Source organism: Mastomys coucha, unplaced genomic scaffold (genome assembly GCF_008632895.1).
Source record: "Mastomys coucha isolate ucsf_1 unplaced genomic scaffold, UCSF_Mcou_1 pScaffold1, whole genome shotgun sequence".
Classification (NCBI taxonomy): Eukaryota; Metazoa; Chordata; class Mammalia; order Rodentia; family Muridae; genus Mastomys; species Mastomys coucha.
In genome coordinates this window covers 32,661,305-32,674,534 of record NW_022196891.1, presented here as the reverse complement: position 1 = coordinate 32,674,534, position 13,230 = coordinate 32,661,305, and the positions used below count along the sequence as shown (strand labels likewise).

At 46.4% G+C, this 13,230-nt stretch overlaps 1 protein-coding gene across 2 annotated transcripts in view; it reads right to left on the bottom strand.

Moving 5' to 3' along the window:
• Window positions 1–3,718, bottom strand: part of Tmem9 (transmembrane protein 9) — an 18,738-nt gene extending 15,020 nt beyond the window's left edge. Inside the window, exons 1-3 of one of the 2 annotated variants that reach the window (XM_031383981.1) lie at window positions 3,575–3,718; window positions 1,176–1,318; window positions 627–728 (exon numbers count right to left, since the gene is read on the bottom strand). The gene's annotated coding sequence lies outside the window, so the exon portion shown is untranslated. Of the gene's footprint in view, window positions 1–626; window positions 729–990; window positions 1,120–1,175; window positions 1,319–3,574 lie in introns of those variants that run through there. The other variant, XM_031383987.1, reaches the window with a different exon arrangement.
• Between the last annotated feature and the right edge of the window lie 9,512 nt (window positions 3,719–13,230).

Genomic DNA, 13,230 nt, shown 5'->3' with positions numbered 1-13,230 from the left:
TAACTCCCTTGGTTAGAACAGGGAAAGGGATGAATAGAGAAAAGAATAAAGAAAACTTGGACATGACCACGGGAAGGCTCCCGTTGGGAATTCCCTGAAGAGCAAAGAAGCAAGCCCTGATACTCAACATTAGTTCAGTGTTTCAGTGAGAGCCTCAAACATGGTCTAAATCTAGCTGCGGGTCTCCTACCCGGAAGGAATGAGAGTGGCCTGTGGAGTCCACAGTGCAGCTGGGTTGGTTTTGAAGCCAAAGCTCCCATCTGTGCATGCCTTTACACTCGGAGCATTTTACAACATTACATGATTTGATTATCAAATTGAGCAGGAGATTTTGACCACAGCTGTTTTTACTTAGAGCAAAGGAAGATCCGGCGAACTTGGGTAACTTCTCTAAACAAACTTTCTTGCATGTGGAGAATTCCACCTAGGGCTAGTTTGGTCCGAACCCTGTGCGGTATGCTCTGAACCCCATGCTCCCTACACCCTTAGGAAGGCCTGCAGCTTGTCCCAGGTAAGGTCCCTGCCCCCAAGTAGGGTTCTCGGGTGGGGGAGGGGTAAGGGTGGCACTTCGGCTACCTCGGCGGCAGCCCAGCAACGAGGTGCTACTGCTGGCCCACTTCCCTCACCTTGTTGGCTTGAGCTGGGGGCACCAGCAAGCACCCCACCACAGCCACCAAACACAGCAGCTTCATGCTTATCGGGCTTGCTGAGCCAGCAAGACTAGATGCCTGAGGGGGGATAAAAAGAAACATGGAGTCGGCAGAAGGGAAGGTGGTCACAACAGAGCCTAGCACCCTCGGCCCCTTTACAGCTTTGCCGGACGAGGGAACGGGGCTGAGTTCCAGGATTCCTGGGCCTTCTATACCTTTCCCTCTCCTTACCAAGTCCAGCTCTCAAAAGCTATCTGTGCACTAGCAGAGAGAGTTTTCTGAGGTTACAGCCGCCCCGGAGCCCCCAGATCCTGTCACCAGGCCGCGTTTCGACCCTCACCTCTCCTCCCACCGCCCTCCGCCATCTCTGCCTCCACCGCCCTGGTAGCGCCGCTCAGGCTCAACGAGAAGCCCCGATTCCGACCCCCAAGAGTAGTGCACACCCTGCCTAAGGATTTGGGGTTTTTGGGAACCCCCCGTGTCCCTACGACCCCGCACCCCTCCCCCAAGGCCGGGTCCACCAACCTGCAAGCTCAGCCGCAGCCGCCACAGACCAGCAGGCTCCACCCCTCCAGCATCTATTGGCTGCTACAGCCGCCGCTCAGTCCAACCTCTCCAGTCGCCAAGGCAACAAGACCCACCTTCTCTTGGTCCGGGAGGCTTCCATTCTAGGGAAAGGAGGGCATTTCTCTACCAGGATTTAGGAAGAAAAGGGAATGTCTGCCTTTCCTACTGAAAACTGAAGCTCCAGACCTGCGTGCGGGTCCTGTCAACTCCTCCCAAAGGAGGATCCTCCGCTTTGTTTTTCCTCACCTTGTACTATCTTCCTGTTTCGGGGAAAGCATTTTAGAAACGAAGCCAGTCACAATAGTAATGATTTTAGAACAAGATCAAGGACCATTGTGCTTATCCAGAGTCTGAAAATGTTATTTAAAGAGCCACATTTTGTTTGTTTGTTTGTTTTTTAACAAGGAACTCAAGGGCCCAGTCTCCACAAAGATATACGCTGAAGAGGGCAAACCAGGATTAGTAATAAGCATGGGGCTGGAGGGAGCTGTGCCTCATTAGCCTGCACTGGTTCTAAAGGCCTGGTAAATTGAAACAAGGTGTACTAGGCCCATCTGGGACTAGGAGGAGGTTACAGACAGATGTGAACTTCTTAGGAGCAGTAAAGGAAACTGGAGTCATCTGAGTCCATGGGCGGGCCACGGCAGTGAGGACACTTGAGCTTTGGCCTCAGCCCTGCATCGAACTAAGCTCCAGTGTTACCCTAGAAACCATGCATTCCCTCATGCATGAGGTACCAGATTCCTTAGCTAAGGGTCCCTTCAACTTTGATGAGTTGGGGTTCCTGGAAGGAGGAATAGTCATATGGCCAGAATGGAATTTAGAATAGAAAGTCACATGTCACAAGAGTTTTCCTCCTCCGAAATATTATTTCAGCGCTACTGTGTTGGGTACTATACAAGACACTGAAGCTGATTGGGGGACGGGGAGGCTAGCCTTGTCTCTGCTCTTTTATTTTTTTAAAGATATATTTATTTTATGTATACGAGTCCTCTATAGTTGTGTTCAGATGCACCAGAAGAGGGCATCAGATCACATTGCCGATGGTTGTGAGCCACCATGTGATTGCTGAGAATTGAACTCAGGACCTTTGGAAGAGAACTCAGTGCTCTTAACCACTGAGCCATCTCTCCAGCCCCGTTTCTGCTCTTGTATAACTTGATATTTATTATCAAAAAGAAAAAATAAAACCCCAAAAAACAAAAAACAGTGGTTGTATTAATCAGAATTCTCTAGAGTCACAGAACTTAAATGGGTAGTCTCTATATAGTACAGGAATTTGTTGATGACTTACAGTCTGTAGTCCAACTCTCAACAATGGTCAGCAGCAGCTATGAATAGAAATCCAAGGATCTAGCAGTTGCCCAGTCCCACAAGGCAAGCAGGCGAAGAAGGGAGAATCTTCCTTCTTCCAATGTCCTTATATAGGTCTCCAGCTAGTCTCCTGGGATTCATAGCCACTATACCTCAAGATCTCCATGCCAAGATCCAGGTCAGAGACCTGTACCTCCTAGCCTCAAGATCAGGATCACAGGTGAGCCTTTCAATTCTGGATTGTAGTTCATTCCAGATATAGTCAAGTTGACAACCAGGAATAGCCACTACAATCCACCCCTTGTCAACTTGACACAAATAATATCTCATGTCCACACAGAACAATAAAAAGGTCATGAATATGCCTAACATGATATAACCATTCCTTGTACAATTGCAAACACATTTGTAAATTTACAATGGGGCAATGTCCCTTGGGGACATTCTTTTTTTGTTGTTTGTTTGTTTTTGGTTTTTTTGAGACAGGGTTTCTCTGTGTAGCCCTGGCTGTCCTGGTACTCACTCTGTAGACCAGGCTGGCCTCGAATTCAGAAATCCACCTGTCTCTGCTTCCCAAGTGCTGGGATTAAAGACGTGTGTCACCAACACCCAGCAAGATTTTATTTATTATTATACATAAGTACACTATAGCTGACTTCAGATGTACCAGAAGAGGGCATTGGATCTCATTCTGGGTGGCTGTGAGCCACCATGTGGTTGCTGGTATTTGAACTCAGGACCTTCGGAAGAGCAGTCAATGCTCTTACCCGCTGAGCCATCTTGCCAGCCCCCAGGGACATTCTTTTAGTATCTCAACTTAAATACCAATTGATGTTAAAGAAATTGGAAGAAAGACAAATATGTTCTTAACAAAATAAAACAGGAGCATTCATATTACTTTATAATCCTGATTTTTGCAACTGGTTATGTAGCCTTAGCTGGTATTTATAACTACCTTCCTCTACTACCCATTCTGTATTTCCTTCCCCCTCGGCAAGCACCTCAGCAGGTCTTGGCTCTTTTCCTGGAGGATTGACCCATACCTTCATTCTTGATAGGTCTGCATCCTTTGTCATCCTGCTTGGATTAGGCTGTTGTAATTTCCCATTGACTTTAGTCACAGGACATGGTAGTACTAAGAGACACCCTAAAAGATCTGCACTCCAGACATAATCCTTCTTACCTCCACTGTGGAGAGGCAATCCAATTTCCTCATGGTAATCTGGATCTATCACCCCTCCTAACACTGTTATTCCTCCCTTAGCCTGTTGGTTTAAGGGCATTAGAAGCCCAAAATCACCAGAAGGAAGTCTGAGCTTCCAGTTCAATGGAATGTTTGTTGTGGCTCCTGGGTAGGAGCACTCTCCCCCTCTAGAACCAAAACTTCTAGGCCAGCAGAACCTAGAGCTGTGGAGACAGAAAGCAAAAATTTTCCTAGAGGGTCACTAGGAGTGATAATGAATGGAACTCTTCCCTTTTCCACCCCTTGATTCCTGGGCCCATGGATCCTGGCTATGGGAGAAACTGTACCATATACCAGACATTGATTCAAAGTATATACTGCCTTCTGAAGAACTCTGCCCCAGCCTTCCATACATCCAGGCAGGCATGAGCTAAGAGTTCTGTCTTCACCTGAAGGCTGCTGGTGGTATACTGACTTCCAGGCATCTAGGATGAGGGTCTTAAGCCCACACCCATAGTGACATAACTATTCCAACAGGGCCATACCTCCTAATAGTGCCACTCCCTGGGCCAAACATGTACAAACCATCACAATGGTCAATGAGCCATTAAAATTTAAGATAGTAAGAGTTTTGCTGGGAAAAAAAAATTGTAAAAGTTAGTGGGAAACTTAGACCAAGAGTCAGAAGGGCCTAGAGAGGTAAAAAAGAAACTTTGAGGGTGGCAAGGGACTCCCTGAGCTGGCGGAATGTGATAAGAATATGGGCACCACTATCCAAAAGGTCCAAGTGCCACTGCTTCATCCTGTGGCTAGGTTATCTTATCTAGCAAAAGGACTGTGTAGATGTGTTAAAAAAAAAAAAAGAATTAAGGCTTTTAGGGTTGAGAGAGTATATTGAACTATTCTGCAAGGTCCTATCTAATCCGGGGGGGACCTTAAGAGAGGAATTTTCTCGCTGTAAGTCAGAGGCAAATGTGACCATATGGCTGGTGCTGTGTTGCTGGAAACAGAACATGAGTACTTTTGAGGAAGAACAAAGAAGTGGCTTTCTCTAGACCTAGAAGCCCTAGAGGTACATATACCTTGGTTTTAATCCACCGTCACTCGGGTCTACAGAGATGCAATATGCTCATGGCACTTTGTTACAAAAGCAACAGGTAAAGGCAGAGGTGGCAGGGTACATCTGCAAATAGAGGGGGATGCTTGCAAGAGAAGAGTGAACGGCTCAACATGGGTCTTATACCTTTTTTACCCCAACAATCTTAGCATGAATTTGCACATATAAGCTAGGTCTTAGAATCCGTGCTAGAACAGAGAGTCTGAGTTCCTCTCCATCCCTCCTCCTACTGTTGGTGCTCCTAGCTAGGGACTGGATGGGTGTCATCACCTCTGAACTGGGCATCTCTCATCGGCATCAGCCATATGCCCTTACTTTCCCCTATGATGCCCAACAAAGTGCATCTGTCCGGTGTCCCCATAGCCTCAGGCTCCTAGAGGATGATGACCTTCTTAAGCCACACCTGAGCCACACCACAGGATCACCCGACCTAAACAGAATAAAGCCCAACACATAAATGCCAGTCATTCACTGAAGACATGGAGTGGTCTTTGATCCATGGATTTACAAAGTTGTCACTCTGCTTACTGATGTTGGGGCAGGTGCATGGGGATCATCCTTGTAATGGATTGGGCGCCATTCTCGGATTCCTAAGTAAATGTCTCCTCTCTAGCCAAAGCAGGATTTATCAAGCATCAGGGAACCTGGGATACTGATGTGAGGGCAGAGGAGTCCTGCTGTGCAGGTATTCTCTCTCAGTGTCTCACAGAGACATTCCTCATTCTCAACAGCATCTCACCAAAATGAACATTACCAAAGAAATAATCATCCTAAATATTCTGCCCAAATTTAATAAATGATGTAGACCCTCCAGTCTATTGCCTACGGCTACAGAGTCATGCACAGCACACATTTCAGCCGTGTGCTCTCCTAGCCATCAGTCACCAGGATCGCAATGCTCATGGCCTCAGGTAAAGGTTTCCCTGCCCAGTGTTGTTTTCCTTGGCTCAGCTCCTGCCTCCGCACATATGCTTCTGAGTGTAGACAGTGTAAGTGTGAGATAACAGCTTACTTTGGAGTTCCAATTTTCTTACCCAAGCCAAATATTTGGGGCTTTCGTTTTGTGTTTTAGTTCACAGTAGTAGGCAAGAGTGCTGTTAGGTTAAGTCCATGGAATCAAATCCACAGACTGGTTCTACTTAAAGGAACTCCTGCTGGAACACAGGACCTCAGGTTCCCTCTATGGAGATTTATTTGGAATAGCATTTTTAAACATCTTCGTCTCACATCCTCTTACACTCTTTTGAAATGATTTAGAACTCCAGAGGCTGTTTGTGAGGGTTCTAGCTAGATTTTCATTATCAAAATTAAAACAGAAAAATGATAAACATTTATTTTAAAGCATACACATAGGTACCTTTTGGTAATCTGAGGGGCAGGCATGGCATTTGTTTTTTGTCACCCCTTTAATTCCTGGTTGAATGTGACAGAGCTGGCTTCTCACATTTACTTCTCCACTTAATCCTTTGTGATACATCTAATCTTGGAACACCTCCATTGTAGGATGGTAGGGGAATCAGACCCCAAAGGGCGAATCACTTCTTTGTGCTTCTAAGGGGAATATGTTCTCAACTTGTGATCTCTCTGCAAGTCCCTAGAGACTCACGGAGATCCCAGGCTACTGACTAAGGAGACGGGTGAGCTTCTGACAAAAGATGCCAGTCTCTGGCCTTTCTGAGACATGGCAGCAGTTTTCAAAATACAGTATTTTAGAAAACACACTCTTAGGAATTATATCAGAGAATGTTGCTATAAGTTGGATACAAACTGTATAGGGGAAAATGTGAATCCTATGAATAAATTAGTGTAGGAACTCTTAGAGTAAATTCAATATACATATGTATTTTGCTTTAGGACCTTCTAGATACTTCAATGTAATGAATACATTGTAAATTTCCTTCTTTTTCTTTTTCTTTCTTTCTTTCTTTCTTTCTTTCTTTCTTTCTTTCTTTGTTTCTTTCTTTTTGTTTATTTTTTTCAAGACAGGGTTTCTCTGTGTAGCCCTGGCTGCCCTGGAACTCACTCTATAGACCAGGCTGGCATCAAATTCAGAAATCCACCTGCCTCTGCCTCCCAAGTGCTGGGATTAAAGGCATGCACCACCACTGCCCGGCGTAAATTTCTTAAGCTATAGTATTACATAATAGTTTTTGGCCATTAGCTGGATTTGTTTATTTGTTTGCTATTTATTTTCAAGGTATTTCTTTGTTTGTTGAGGCAGGGTCTCACTATGTAGCCTTGGCTGTTCTAGAATTCCTTATGTAGATAAGGCTACCCTCCAACTCACAGAGATCCACCTACTTTAGCCTCCCAAGTGCTGGGATCAAAGGCCTGCGCCAGTACACCTGGTTCCTGATTTATTTTTTGCCTTAGCCTTGCTGTGTGTTTACACATGAACTCCAGCTGGATCTTTGCAGTTGGGAGGTCATGGGTGTACAGTGTCTACAGGGATCAGCGACCACATGATTTAATGGTGGGGATTGGCTACTCAGACAGCTGTAGGCCACCAGCATGCCTTATAAAAATACAGTTTGGATGGGTAGATGACTAATGCCTCCCATATTAGCTAGGTCTTGTTTTGAATAAGATTCTTTGAATTTTTCTAACTAAGCTGATGGATAGCAGCCACCAAAGGCCTAAACAGAGAAAAGCAGCAGGGAGTCCACCTCAGGAGGCCAGACCTGGAAGATTTAAGACTTTACTCCTTACAGACAGAAGGGGATATAAAATGTTTTTAGAGATATCCCTTACACATACATGTGAAGAGTTGAAGGAGGAGGAGGAGGAGGAGGAGGAGGGGGAGGAGGAGGAGGAGGAAGAAGAGGAAGAAGAGAAGGAGGAGGAAGAGGAAGAAGAGGAGGAGGAGGAAGAGGAAGAAGAGGAAGAGGAGGAAGAGGAAGAGGAAGAAGAGGAGGAGGAGGGAGAGGAGAAGTAGGAGGAGGAGGAAGGAGAAGAAGGAGGAGGAAGAGGAAGAGGAGGAGGAAGAGGAGGAGGAGGAAGAGGAGGAGGAGGAGGAAGAAGAGGAAGAAAAGAAGGAGGAAGAGAAAGAAGAGGAGGAGGAGGAAGAGGAAGAAGAGGAAGAAGAGAAGAAGGAGGAAGAGAAAGAAGAGGAGGAGGAGGAAGAGGAAGAAGAGGAAGAGGAGGAAGAGGAGGAGGAAGAAGAAGAGGAGGAGGAGGAAGCGGAAGAAGAGAAGGAGGAGGAAGAGGAGGGGGAGGAAGAAGAGGAGGAGGAGGAGGAAGAGGAGGAGGAGGAAGAGGAGGAGGAGGAAGAGGAAGAAGAGGAGGAGGTGGGGGGAGGAGGAGGAAGAGGAGGAGGAAGAGGAAGAAGAGGAGGAGGTGGGGGAGGAGGAGGAAGAGGAGGAGGAGGAGGAGAGAGGGGTGGGGATGGGCTGAGTGCTAGCGAACTGTGGCCAACACACAGAAGGAGATGTGTCATGTGTTTCCTTTTTTCTTTAACTGCTCTTCATGGAGCTGTAACAACTGTACAATAAAAATGCACATGCTGGCCCAGCTTCCTTCTCAGTGACAGAACCCTGAAAAAGTCAGCGTACAGAAAGAAATATTGACCTTGGCTCCCAGTTACAAAGTGAGTGAGCACTTGACTCCATCGTTTTGGGAACTATGACAATGTTGTTTGCCATGTCTGGGGTGGAGTGGGGCATATGATAGATCGAAACATTCCTCTTCATGGACAAAAAGGAAAGAGACAGGGAGGTTGGGAGGGAACTCATGAGTTAACTTTTCTAGCAAAGCCCTAATGCTGTGACCCTTTAGTATTAAAATGAAAACAAATTCTATCTAGATCAGTAGTTCACAACCTCCCTAATGCTGTGACTCTTTAATATAGTTTCTCATGTTGTGGTGACCCCCCCCATAAAATTATCTCCTTACTACTTCATAACTGTGTTTTTTCCTGTTATGAGTTATAACATAACTAGCTGTGTTCTCCATGGTCTCAGGTGACCCCTGTGAAAGGGTCATTTGACTTCCAAAGGGGTCAAGACCCAAAGATTGAGAACCACTGATCTAGATTAAATAATTCATCCACATAGCTGAGTGCTGTCTTCCATTTTGAGACACAGGCCATAAAGAGCACATACAAGAATGCAGTTAGACAACGGCGAAGGCAACGGATGCCTTGAACACCATAAGAGAATCCGGGGGAACTGACAGCCCTCTTAACCATGTGAAGGGATGCCCTGGGGAAGAGGGATAGAATTTGTAGTGCATGATGCCTACAGGAGACAGAGGATTTTTTTCAGTTTAGCATCAGGAAGGATGTGTACCAGGTTGTCTAAAGCAGGGATACGTGGTTGTGACTCCCACAGTTAGGATGCTTCAGTCCTGAGCAACAGCAAATAGTTAAACACAGAAAGTTAAGTGTGAAATTCATATAGCCTAAGCAATGGCCAAAGAACTAGACACGAAGAGGGAGAAGGAAGAGGCTTCCTCATGGTATTCCACAGGGGTAAGTCTGCAGTGATGGGAGGGGGCGACCTAGGCATTCCACAGGGGTAAGTCTGCAGTGATGGGAGGGGGCGACCTAGGCATTCCACAGGGGTAAGTCTGTAGTGATGGGAGGGGGCGACCTAGGCATTCCACAGGGGTAAGTCTGCAGTGATGGGAGGGGGCGACCTATAGAAGAGAGTAGTTGTACGCTCTGAGCGTGGTCTAATGCCTGTTGATTAGCAGAAAGGTCAGACGATAGACCCAAGGTCATCTCCCAAGAGGTCATCAGAAGCTGCTACTAGTAGCAGAAGAAGCAAACGACCAGCGTCCCCGCGGTTTTCACCCTTTTCTGTCCCACTTGCAAGACAATTATTGTGATTTGTGTTTTTTTTAAGAGATGAGTTTCACTATGTTGCCCAGGCTAGCTCCAAAATCCTGGATTCAAGCAATCTTTCTGTCTCAAAATTCCAAATAGCTGGTGTCATAGACTCCACCAGCTCAAGTTATTAGGTTGATTAGAAATAATATCGAGGAGTCAGAGAGGTGGTTCAGTGGTTAAGAGCACTGACTGCTCTTCCAGAGATCCTGGGTTTAATTTCCAGCAACCACATGGTGGCTCACAACCACCTGTAATGACACCTGATGCTCTCTTTTGGTATGTCTGAAGACAGCTACAGTGTACTCATATAGATAAAATTAAACAAACAAACTTTAAAAACATTTAAAAAAAAAAAAGGAAAAACCGTCGATCTCATCTAATTTATCTTTAAAAGTGATAAAAACGCCCATCTGGATGCTCAGCACTTTACTTAGCGGCACACATGACAAGTCAAAACTGTGTTGAAATACGTGTTAGTCTGGGAACAGCCCTTCCCTAGGAGACAGACAAGCTGATGGACTTACACATTCAACAAACAGGTATCGGGTGCCTACTATGTGTCAAACTCTGCAGGACACCCAGACTCACAAGCCACTGCAAAAATGGAAAGGTTAAATATTTGCCCGTGTGGACGCAAAGGGCGAGTGCAGCATGTGCTTCAGGGATAAAGTAGGTGGGGCTCTCCAAGTGAGAATTCCTTCTAGGCCAAGTCCTACCCTAGCCTCGCCTACAGGTCATCTGACACTCCATCTGTCCAATCCGGGTCACCCTGTTCCGAGAGGCTCCACCTCAATCTAGACTCCTGGGTCCTTTTGCAGCTTTGTGCAACAGGTGGCGCCCCCAGAATAAGGGCATTTCTGTCCTGGGCCAGCAGCTGCCACCTGAGAAAGATTAAGATTCTCCCACCAGGCGACAAGGCTTGTTGTGCCCGAGACAGATACGGCTCAGATTCCCAGCCTGAGGCAATTAACCCGGAGAAAAATGTGACACATCACCCGGAGCGTCTCGGTGCAGCGGGCTGCCCACTGGCTCTGGCCTTTCCCAGAGCTTGGAAGGATTTCTGAGAAGGGAGGATCCTGCTGCAGAGCCTGTGTTTTCCCGCTGTGGGGGTGCGCGAGCCCCCAAGTCAGGACCTCAGCCCATAGCGTCCCTGCCCAAAATGCAAAAGGCTACGGTCGCTGCGGAAAACCGGCTGAAGACCTATAGCAGAGTGTGCGGGATTTCTGAGCTCCAGGCGCGAGCGCTGGTGGCCTTGCGTTGCATTAGAGAGATCACCGCTTTGTGTCCCGGGATGGGGTAAGAGGCTAGGTCCTGCTGATCCCAGGAGACATAGCTGCACGGACACACTAATCCGCTGTTTTTACACATAATCACTTCACACTCAGAGATTACCTACCTCAGATTGCGTTCATAGTTGGCTGGGTCTCCTGGCTTTAAAGGCTTTCAGTTCGCGTTCTGGGGGACATTGAGAGACCAGAGGCCAGCCCAGACTCACTGATCCTAATCTCTCCAGCTGCCACTCAACCCGCCTCCCCCCATCAAAGTGTCTCTGTGGGCCCGTTTTCTCATCTGTTCAAATGGGTTAATGCCTCCTAGGCACGTCCTTATTCTGTGGGTTAAAGGAGAGAACCTTTAGAAAATTATTGGTTCTTCTGGACTGAGGGTCTCACATCCTCCGCTAGATGCTCCCCGCAAGAAATTGTGGTTGCCTTCATTCTGGCTTTCCAAAACTCTGCCCCACTGAAACCAATTTTAAGATTCTGGACTTTGCCCCATAGGTTTGCTTCCTATTTCCGAAGCATTTTGAGTTCCTCTAGTAAAGCCATTCTAGTAGACCGTGTTCCTCAGGCTGGGAGGAGCAGGAGCCTCAGGAGTTAAAGAGTCGTCATAGGGTGGCAAGGGGGTTAGGGAGGTGAGATCTTCATGAGCACTGTGTACCTGATCTGTTTACAACTTGCTGTTAATAGATGCCATTAATCATAGCCAACTGCAGCTGGCTCAGCCTGGGGAAGAGCGGCAGCCTGCCATCTTTGAGATGGACAGGCAGGAGGGAATATGGAGGAGGGGGTTGGCTTCCTATAGTTACCACGACCCATGAAAATCAGTCCCAGAGGAACATGGCATGAGGACACATGTACATATAATTGTGTCTCGTTCAGCCCAGCCAGTCTTCTACTAAATGTCCCAGCATGAATGAGATACTAACACAACGTCTGGTAGACATTATGTGCTTAGTGGATACCTTTATTTTTCTTTGTTAAAGGATATTTATTGGCTTATTTTATGTATGTATACCTTTAAGAAGTTACAGGACTATAGTCTGTATGAGTGAGGACCTAGATTTGATCCCTACCATTGCAAATAAAAAAATAAATAAATAAAGCCTGGGTGCTGGAGAGATGGCCTGGAGAGATCAGCATACCGCTGATTTCTAGCATCCATAACAGGTTGTTCACAACCATCTGTAATCCAGTTCCAAGAGGTCCAGCGCTTTGGTCTCCATGGCCATCTGCACTCATGTACATATGTGCCTTTCTATATCTATAATTAAACATAAGAATGAATTTTTTTAAAAAAAATAAATAGAGCCTGGAATTTGGAAGGCTCTATTACACTAAATATCAAGGGACTGTGGGGGAGAGTTCGCTAGTCTCAATTGCTAGAGGAATTACAGAGGAACCCTACTGTGATTTTTCTCCCATATCAGCACGAGCTGTCACTGGACAAGCTGTCACTGGGTACTCAGAGAGGTCTTTCCTGGTAAGGGGACAGTATGATATGAGCAGTCAGGTCACTGGGCTCAAGATATAATAAGTCCCATGTCAAAGAGCACACGTCTCTTTCTATGACCTCTGATGGTGACTGTACTTCTCCAAGCCTTAGACATTCTTAACACCTACCGCTGAGATCCTAGACCCTTCTTGGGTCTATTAGGGTCAAGACCAGGACCCTGGAGGACTAGATTTCCTAATACTCCAAAGACTATTAGATATCTAAATATCTGATTATTAACTTAAAGAGATCTAGAATCACAGGAAACAAAATTTCAACATGTCTGTGAGGGATTTTCTAAACTAATTGAGATGGGAATACCCAGGAGAACTGTGGGTAGCACTATCCTGGGGCCCAGGGTCCAGGACATTGGCTCTTCATCTCTTTCTGCTTCTCCACTGTAGATGCAATGTGATTACGTATGTCGCTCCTGATGCCGTGACCCCTGCATGATGGACATGTCCTGTGCATCATGGTGACCCTTCCTTCCTTATGTTGCTTCTGTCAGATATTCTTCTACAGCGGCCAGAAAAATAACTAGTAACCAGAGTGAGGTTGTGGCTGGGATGAATCTGACCGTGTTAGAATGGTTTGTGGGAAGAATGTGGGGGTAGGGGGAAGGATGGAACTTGGAGCTGAAAAAGCACTAGAGCACCACAAGCCGAGCTTAGTAGGGCCATTCTGATGGGAGTTTAGAAGGCCAGGATGTTGGAAGAGATGTAGACAGTGTGTGTGTGTGTGTGTGTGTGTGTGTGTGTGTGTGTGTGTGTACTTGTGTGTGTATGGGGGGGGGTTGCTC